Raw genomic sequence first — 9360 nt, 5'->3', positions numbered from 1 at the left:
GTTCACATTTTGTGTTATTAACAATACTTAACATTGATTATACAGATTCATTTTTTTTTTTTACAGAGGTTCTTTCTATCCGTAACTCACACTTAAGAATAATTTTCAAGCACTAATTTTGGGTTTTTGCCTTTAATTATCCACAAAAAGGAGGACTCAATGCATAAAAGGTGTATGCTTTATTTTTGGAAAATGTTGAGGAGATCAGGAAAATAATATATATTGATGTAGATTTTGGACCTGAAGGAGCAGTTGAAGCATTTTTAAGAAACAATGCCTTGTGGCATCGTTCTTATCATCAAAAATTAATAATGACAAACTCAAATGAAAATTGGAGGGGGAAGAAAAGATGAACATAATGACATGAGACAGCTTGGTAAAGATTAAACGCTAAAATAGACAATGCAGCCTCTTTTCTCAGTTCATACTTATCCAGAGTGTGTGCTTTCTTTCCAGTACCGGTATTATTATTTAGATAGGTTAGGGGAATCCCTTTGAATTGTGTGATACATCATTTTAAAGCTTACAGTCTGCTCTTTCAGAATCTGTCCTTAAAGGACAAGTCCACCTCCATGCGCACGTGGATTCAGTGAATACAACAATATTAGTAGGACACATCACAGAAAGCTTGGAAAAAATCGTACAATCCGTTCAAAAGTTATGATTTTTTAAGGTATCTGCACAGTCGCGGCTGGATGAAAAGACTACCACAGTGTATGATGTCACATGCGCACATTCTAAGGAAAATGAAATGAGAATTTCACAAAACCATACTTTTTGAATAAAGTTCACATAGTTTCTTTGACTTGCTAGTGACGTATGTCAAGGGTAATATTATTCCCCCTGCCTTCTGAAAGAGAAGTCGAGTATCCTTTTGTAAGCGAAAATAATTTATGTTGAATTTTCTTTATTCATTCTTTATATCGTTGTACACATGTGATATTACAAGGTATAGTAGTCTTCTCATCCAGCCTCGACTGCATGAGCAGAAACTTCAAAAATTCATAACTTTAGAACGGATTGTCCAATTTTCCTCAAACTCTCACTGATGTGTTCTACTATTGTTGCTGCATTCACTCAACCCACATGCTATAAAGGTGACAAATCTTTGTCTGGCGACTTTTTTGTTGATCAATAATACCAACCCTGATGGAAATCTCTTCAAATTCATAAGTTCTGAAGTCTCCTTTAAGTTTAACCAAAATCTATATATGTAGTTGCCATGGCAACATACCACTTAACACTAATGAAAAGTATTTCAAACCTCTATACATCCCGTTGATCAGTTGTACCTATTCAAATGGAATCTCTTCCAAACTGGAAAATAGCCTCCTGTAACTAACTTCAATTAAAAACCCTAGTTTTGGGTTGCCATGGCAACGCACAAATCAACAATTATATTTGACCCCTGGTTTATACTCTTGGTACCTTCTATACAACGTTCATATCAAATTTTGTGAAAATTGAATCTTCCTACCTGGAGAAATAAACAAAAACATGATTTTTAGAAAAAGTTCATTGACCTTTGACCTTTGACCTTTGGAAATTTCACCCCAAATTCAATCAAAATATTTTACTTGTTCTCAATATTCTTCCTGCCAAGTTTTATCCAGATTGGATATTCCTGACCTGAGAAATAGCCAAAAAACCTATTTCACAAATAAAGGTCATTGACCTTTGACCTCTAACCTCCTTCCCAGCATCAATTTTCTTGGAGCACCCTATTTTTTGAGAAGGTACATCATGAAGTACCTTTGGTGAAAAAATCATGCTTTTGTCCGCCGTGTCACGATAATTTCACTAAGCCACCCCACTATAAATGATATTGTCCAGATTAAATCCGCAATACAGTTTAATTCGCTCTATGTTGACTCTGATACAAAGGGAAAACAAAGAGAAAAGAACTAGAGTCACTTGAATTGGTGCAGGATTCACTAGTCATGGCATTCTCGAGTTCCCCCTGTTTTCTAGAAACAACTGCATTAATAGTTGCAACCTCAAACATAAGAAAAGAGGTGAAGATGTCATCACTTCAAAATCTCCATCGGTTTTTGCACAAAAAAGAAATACAATGAAATGAAACTGTATGGATCCTATTTTGGTCCCTATAAAGTCAGCAGTGCACATCCTTTCCACTATTAAAAAAAGTCATCCTGTTACGTCACTGGAATGCTACAATACCTTGCCGCTGAGGACCCAACGTATCATTTAAAGATGTTATAGTCTATAATTACATGAATATATGTTCAGGTCGATGTGAGTTTTTGTAAGGTGGTGATTATGATAACTTTATCTAGAATGCACACGTCGTTGCGAAAGTTGTGAAACATGCATTTGAAACTCTGAATATTATGTATGACTTTGATAATTTACGTTTGATTGCGAAGAAACTTCTATAATCATGTTTGCCTGATTTTGCTCTATTTACGGCGCTCAACTTGAATGTAGATCAAATTACTCTCTACAAAAAAGGATTAACAGTCTTCAGTGCAAAGAGAGCATTTGATAGAGTAGGGAAATGAGCTGCACGTTATTTTTTACACATTATAGAGACATGGCTTGTTTCATATCTACGAGCGTTAAGCTAGACTCTGTGAAAGATTATATCATAAAGTCAAAGACCGTCAAAGATAATCACGAGAACGCTTTTATGTCTCAAAGCGACTGTTCTCTCTATAGATAGTATTTCATTCACTTTTATGAGCTGTAGGGATTGAACTCAAAATAAACTCCTCCTATACCTTGAAAGGCTTTGTACGTATTTTTACTGGTTCTTTAACAATGACAGGGTGTCTCTCAAGCTGATACAAATTTTGAAATGAGAAGACGCTTTTTCCTTCAGCATGTTTGTTCAATTACGTGTGATTTCTGGCAGATTACATGGTGTTTACGTCTTCGAAAATATAACTCGTTGAATGTTGCTTTCGGCATTCATTAGTAACTGGGCAAAAGAAACGTATAGACGAAAAGGATGTTGCAGGCAATCCGCTGCCAATTAAAAGGTTCGGAGATGATTATTATTCTGTGGACACAATAAAACAGAATTATTCTGAGAAGTATAAAGGGGGAAACGCCACATTGTTGAAACACCCCCGCAACATCTACCAATTAGATCCATTCAAATTCCCACAAGCATTCACGCAAACGCAAATCGCTGATGAGAATAACAATATGATACTTTTATGTATTTCTTTCTGTGTGAATCTTATGTACAAAGGATTTAATTTCCGAAAGTGGACAGTACGAGAAAAAGGAACGTCAATATTATGCATATATATATATATATATATACCGATATATACCGATATAGACGTAAAGACGTGACCAAGTATATCGAAGGAATGCATTTTCAAATCAAACAGTCATATTTATCAATGCTAAATTTTTGACGTATGCATCTACGTCTTCTTTAAAGCCAATATGCGATCATCAACAGTAATCCTCTTGAATCATAATTATGTTTCTGACAATTATTCGTTTCATGCTCACAAATTATCTGTGTGAAAGTGTGTTTGCCTGTATGCATATAAGGTATGAATATACTGTACAACTTGTCATATGCAACCTTACATAATACTAGTATTATACTGACAATGCAATTTTCACCAGCATGCTGCATATTTTGCTCGAATAAATCAATGATGATAGAAGGAAGTAACTATACTATAGTTCAGGAGGGCGTTTCATGAAGGAACTTGTCGGACATTTCATCCGACAAGTTCGTTCATGAAATGCCCCCCTGGATCGGTGGAATATCATTTCTGTCAGTTACACGAATAATAAGTGATTATGTATTTTAGAATAACTTTCATTACAGTTGTCCCTTGCTTTTACAGAGTTAGCTCCAGCCATCATTTGTTTTTAAAATTTAGATTAATGTATCCTGTGCGTTATATCACCTTATTACATGGAGAAGAACCTTCACGATGATGTTCTACCTTGCAGTATTATTTTTATTGCTCATGGATAAACTGAATTCCTCAATCCATACAAGCTGTACCGATAGTCAGTACTATACGATTGATACTTTGCTGGCATATATTTGTGAAAGCACTAAATGTAATCGAGCTTGTTTTCAGATATTTTGGTGTTTTTTTTTTTTCATCGGTAGGTCCTGATGTTTGCTAAATTCGTTACAACATTCTTTGTCAAGAAATTTCTCGCACGTCTCTCTTTTGCGAAAATGTGCGTATATAGAAGGACATTTCGTGGCCGCTTCGTTCCTAATCACCAATGACGATTCGGTCCGAGATAAACGACCGTGACCCGTCAACAGAAATGAATCAAACCCTATCTCTACCTGCTGTGAGACTAAAACGGGAAGTCGTCAAACTCGGTCCAGTCTTGACCGGTTGAGTGCCTGTTCGTGCGTTGAACGTTAATGAACTCAGAGATTGAGGTACACACGCAGACACAGACACACACTCACACACACACACACACACACACACACACACACACACACACACACACACACAAAGAAAGAGAGAGAAAGAGAAGAAAGGAGTGACAGGGAAGGAATCCGTGGGTGTATTTGTGTGTTTATGTGTGTGTTTGGCTTAATACTTGCAAGAAATTGAACTTAAAAGATAGAGGGAGAGAAATAGGGAAGATAGTACAGAGACAGGGAGACACTGTGCCCGTATATATACAATAATTGTGTGTGTGTGTGTGTGTGTGTGCGTGTGTGTGTGTGTGTGTGTTTGTGTGAGCTTGAACTTGCACTCTTTATGTTTTTTTTTTATTTTGTTATCCTCAAAGAAAGTTCGAAAATGATTGGAATTGTATAACGAACAACAGAACATCGCCAAGATATGTCACGTGGAGTCAAATAATAGTGCAGACTACTATACTCCAATACCATTTAAATCTAAAAATACAGTCTGGTAAATTTGGCTCGACCGGAGGGGGAAATGAAAGGTCACGTGCAATAATAACGTTAGAGTCCTGGTATGTTTACGCTCTGTTATAAGGTTAAACAAGAAGAATCGTGTTGTTGTTATTATTCCTCTAACATTGATATTGCTCTGTGCATATATTTCAAAAATAGTTTCCCTTTTCATCAAGGAATATTATGCCCTCAAAGGAGTACCGTTTTTTATGCATGTCTTTCGGTCGCTACTGATGTAGGCCTGCACTATATAGATGTATAATGATATCCGTTGCATAACAAACTGACATGAAGGAACTGCACAGAGGAGAGATGAGTTAGAATTGATAAGAAGCTCACAGTTACCGGAATATCGAGAAGACCTGATTATAATTTTAGAAAGACCTTTGTATTACATTTGACCACTTGATTGTTTTCTTTATAATGATATAATCCATTGCGAGTGTGTCAAGACAGATTGCAAAAAAAGAAAAAAAGAAAAAATGATGTTTGTACAATGACCTACCAGTTCTATTTGTGCAATATTGGAACTTAAAAACAAAACAAAACAAGCATTAATCTTGGCATCTTTCCGAAAAAAAAAATGTGTCCCGGTAGACCCTGGTGGCGCCCACCAGGGTAACTCTTCACATTCTTTCATTATATTTTGGATCAAAAATTAATCCTTTAGGGACTGGATGAAAGAGTTTCGTGTTATTTCATGTGTTTTCAACTATTTCGGAATGTTGCCCTACTTGAAACTCCAGGGTATATCATTTGGAAAAATTAATGACGTCATCGTTTATGACGGCATTTTTCAAATAGTGCGCTATTGGTGAAATGATGTCACAATCGCATAGTAACATCACAAAGCAATTTCGACATCGCGCAATGCTTTTGTATATGATTCCTATTATATATGAAATGAAACAAAGCATTTACTTGTGACATGACAAAGTAGTTATGACATCACGCGATGATTTGTATCGATCATTGTAGGATCCTTCCAAAACATAGGGGGGCAGGGCCGGCGGAGCGTTTTCAAAAGTGTGGGGGCCTGGGGCCCACTTCCGGGTTTCATGAGCTAACAAGCAAAAAAAGAAAAAAAAAACTAATAAAAAAAGTTCCCTAGCTTATGTCTCCCTTCCACTTCCGGGTTTCATGAGCTAACAAGCAAACATTTTTTTCAGCTGACAAGCAAAAAAAAAAAAGAAAAGAAAAACAAGAAAAACAAAAACAAACAAGGTACTCAGCTCATCTCTCCCCTTCCATTTCCACTTTTTTTTCTAGCTGACAAAAAAAGGTATGTTTCTATTTAGTACCACTTACGTACTTCCGGGTTAAAAAAAAGCGTGGGGGCCCAAAGTGATGACACCTTATGTATTCCTTTGATGATGCACAAAAAGTGTGCATGGGGGCCCGCGCCCCCACAGCCCCCACGGCTCCGCCGGCCATGGGGGGTATCCCCCTCCCACACCAGGAAGATTCTGCATTTTCATACCTGAAATTCAGCGATCTGGTGCACACTTTTAATGATTTTTTCCTCTCAAAAAAAGTAAGAAAAATAAACATTCACAGAAACTGAACGACTAGCTCGCGGTATCTCATCTCTTGTTCCGCGTGTGCGACATCACTGTGTAGGCCGATACATGGAAGTTGACGGGGGTGTGGGAGGGGGTACACCTCCCACACGACAGAGCTTTTGCATTTTCAAAATTGAAATAGAACGATCTGATGCACATGTGTGTGTTAGTGTGTGTGTGTGTGTGTGTGTGTGTGAAATATTCGGAAAATTGTCAATCCCCGAAGTGTGCAAGTCTAAATCTATGGATAGGAACTGAATGGCTTAAAGGTCGAGTAAAAGAGGATGAGGGAACTTTTGAATACATTTGAATATAGAAGTGACAGATATGATGAACACTTTTAGATGAAACATTCTGAAATCTGTCAGTCCCCAAATGTACTACGTGTATGGAAGGGGACCTAACGGGGAGAGTGTGGGAGGGGGTATCCCCGAGAGAGAGAGAGATTTTGCATTTTCAGAATAGAAATTCAGCTATCTGGTGCACACTTTTGGTGAAATATTTGGACAGTTTTCTATAAAAAAAAGAAGAAGAAAATCTTCTCACTTCTGGAATTATGGGGGGGGGGACAAAATGATATGTTTGCCCCCAATAATTTCATTGGAGGGGCGACTGCCCCCTCCCCCCCCCCCCCCCCCCCCAGGATCGACGCCCCTGCGGACTCAAACCAGAAAAAAACAACAACATAAGAATGGGACACTGCAGGAAAAATGGGGAATGCGGAAAATTTAGAGCGGGCACAATATGTGAGGGTCCGAAATGTGCAATTCATTTAGTGAGGGGTACAAACCGAAAAGGGCTCAATTCACTATTAAAAAAAGGGAATATTTTCGCATGCTGAAAATCTTTAGGGGCAGGCACCCCCATTGTATCATTGTAAAAAAAAAATTATAATAGCATCTGACGTATATACTGACATTGTACCTAATGATACAATAGAATGCAGGACATTTCTTCTTCACACTGAGGCATTGAGTTGAAGGACATTATATAAGAAGTAAAAAAAAAACAATGAGCCCGCTCTTATACTGTTGGAAAGTAGCATGGTATGTAAAAATGCATAAATTTCGGGCGTTTATTTCTAAAAAAGCAGCATGATTGGTCCACTACTGTCATGATGGTTTGGTATTGCCTTTGCCAATAAATCGTTCGTTGGTTATTGACATAAAATATAATTGTGCACAAACTGGGTGTGGTACTAGTATTCTATTTCCATTTCCATTAGCATGCAAATTTTAGTAATTTGTATCAAACTGCAGATCTACTTTAGTTCTGTTGCGCATTATTGTCGACTAGTTGCAAGAAGGACAAGGACAAGTTCTTCTGAGGGATCACGTATTGAAATAAGAAGTTATGAATAAACACCAGGTATTACCTGAAACGGATAAACGTAATTTGTACTGCATTTTCATCACATCGATCATACCATGTAGGCCCTACATCCCTTCCCGTCAAAAATTAACTGGGACATAGAACAATAACCTCAGCGCAACTTCTTGGGTAAAATGAAAGCAATCAATTATATTACGCAGGTCTAACTAATGATATCAGGTTGAATTACAAGGAAGGATGTCACACTCTAAATAATATGTCTACTATTATGACTATTTTACTTACAGACGGAATAGTGTAACATCGTGTCACAATGTGTCTTGACATCTAATCTAGTGAAAGTTAGTACTTAACGTAAAACATGTTTCTTCACAAAAACCAATGTAATTGACGATATTCGCTTTGGGAACTATTGAAACCATTTGCAATGACCTTTGAAGTTGCTATTTCATTAAAATATTCATCGCTTACAAACAGATTTGACTCATTACATAATTGCCTGCAGAAAAATAAAGTGTAGACAAAAATTAAATGATAACGTGGCCTCTAATGGAACTTTGTCTTTTAGGCATATACATAATGATGATAATGGTAAATGATAATACTGATAACATGTATACACTCACATACATACATACATAGATGCATACATACATACATACATACATACGTGCATACATACAAAATATAATTCCATTCTTCATAATTGTATCAGATACGGATTAATATCATTGTGTATTTGTGTGTGTGTATGTATGTGTGTGAGTGTGTGAGTGGTGGTTTACATCTTCATTACTCTTTAATAGTATCTTGGATGTTTTTTATATGCCAGGGGCGGATCCAGAAATTCCGTAAATTAATGAATTAGTAAATTATAGACAAACATTTCTGGTGCCACTTCCGGGTTTAATCAGCTGACAAGCCTTTCATTTCCCTTCTTTTTATTTCTTTCATCTAAAAAAAATGAAAATAAAAAAATAAAGGGGGTCCGGTGCGTCTCCGCTGGAGACTAATGCTGTATGCCTCTTGTTACTTTTAACATGCGGGAAGCCGATATTACTGCATGGTCTGCATCTATGGAACTTTTTTTCTTGTTTTTATAGAGTTAGTCATATAGATTTACATGTTCTTGTCACCTGTAAGGAAAAAATCCTTCATTGCATGGACTCGTATGTAGTTAAGGTGCCGACCGTTATAAGGTGCCGACCGTTATAATCGCTTGACAATCAGAGGATCTACTTTAAACTTTGTTTATAGGCTTTGCTGTGCTCAAGCAAGGAGTCAATTTCGAGACGGTACTGCCTCTGACCCTTAATCATCCGTAGAATATCAACTAAACGCAGACAATCACAATCTAAATTACACGATGGTTTTCAAGGAGCATTAACACACGAAGAACGGATTTCAAGTCATTGTTTTACAGGAATATTTTCACTTCTCTTCTTTAACCCTTTATCTGCCCACGCAGGCACTTAGACGTATCGTGTCGTGCTTCTTCATAGAGCATTCAGTCCACTCCCTCAAACATGACATAAAGGCGGGGGGGGGGGGGCGCCTTTACAAAATGAAAGGGGG

This window comes from Diadema antillarum, unplaced genomic scaffold (assembly GCF_040938485.1).
Source record: "Diadema antillarum isolate AM-2024a unplaced genomic scaffold, OU_Dant_1.0 seq00000119_RagTag, whole genome shotgun sequence".
Taxonomy (NCBI): domain Eukaryota; kingdom Metazoa; phylum Echinodermata; class Echinoidea; order Diadematoida; family Diadematidae; genus Diadema; species Diadema antillarum.
Note: the sequence above shows the minus strand (reverse complement) of the source record.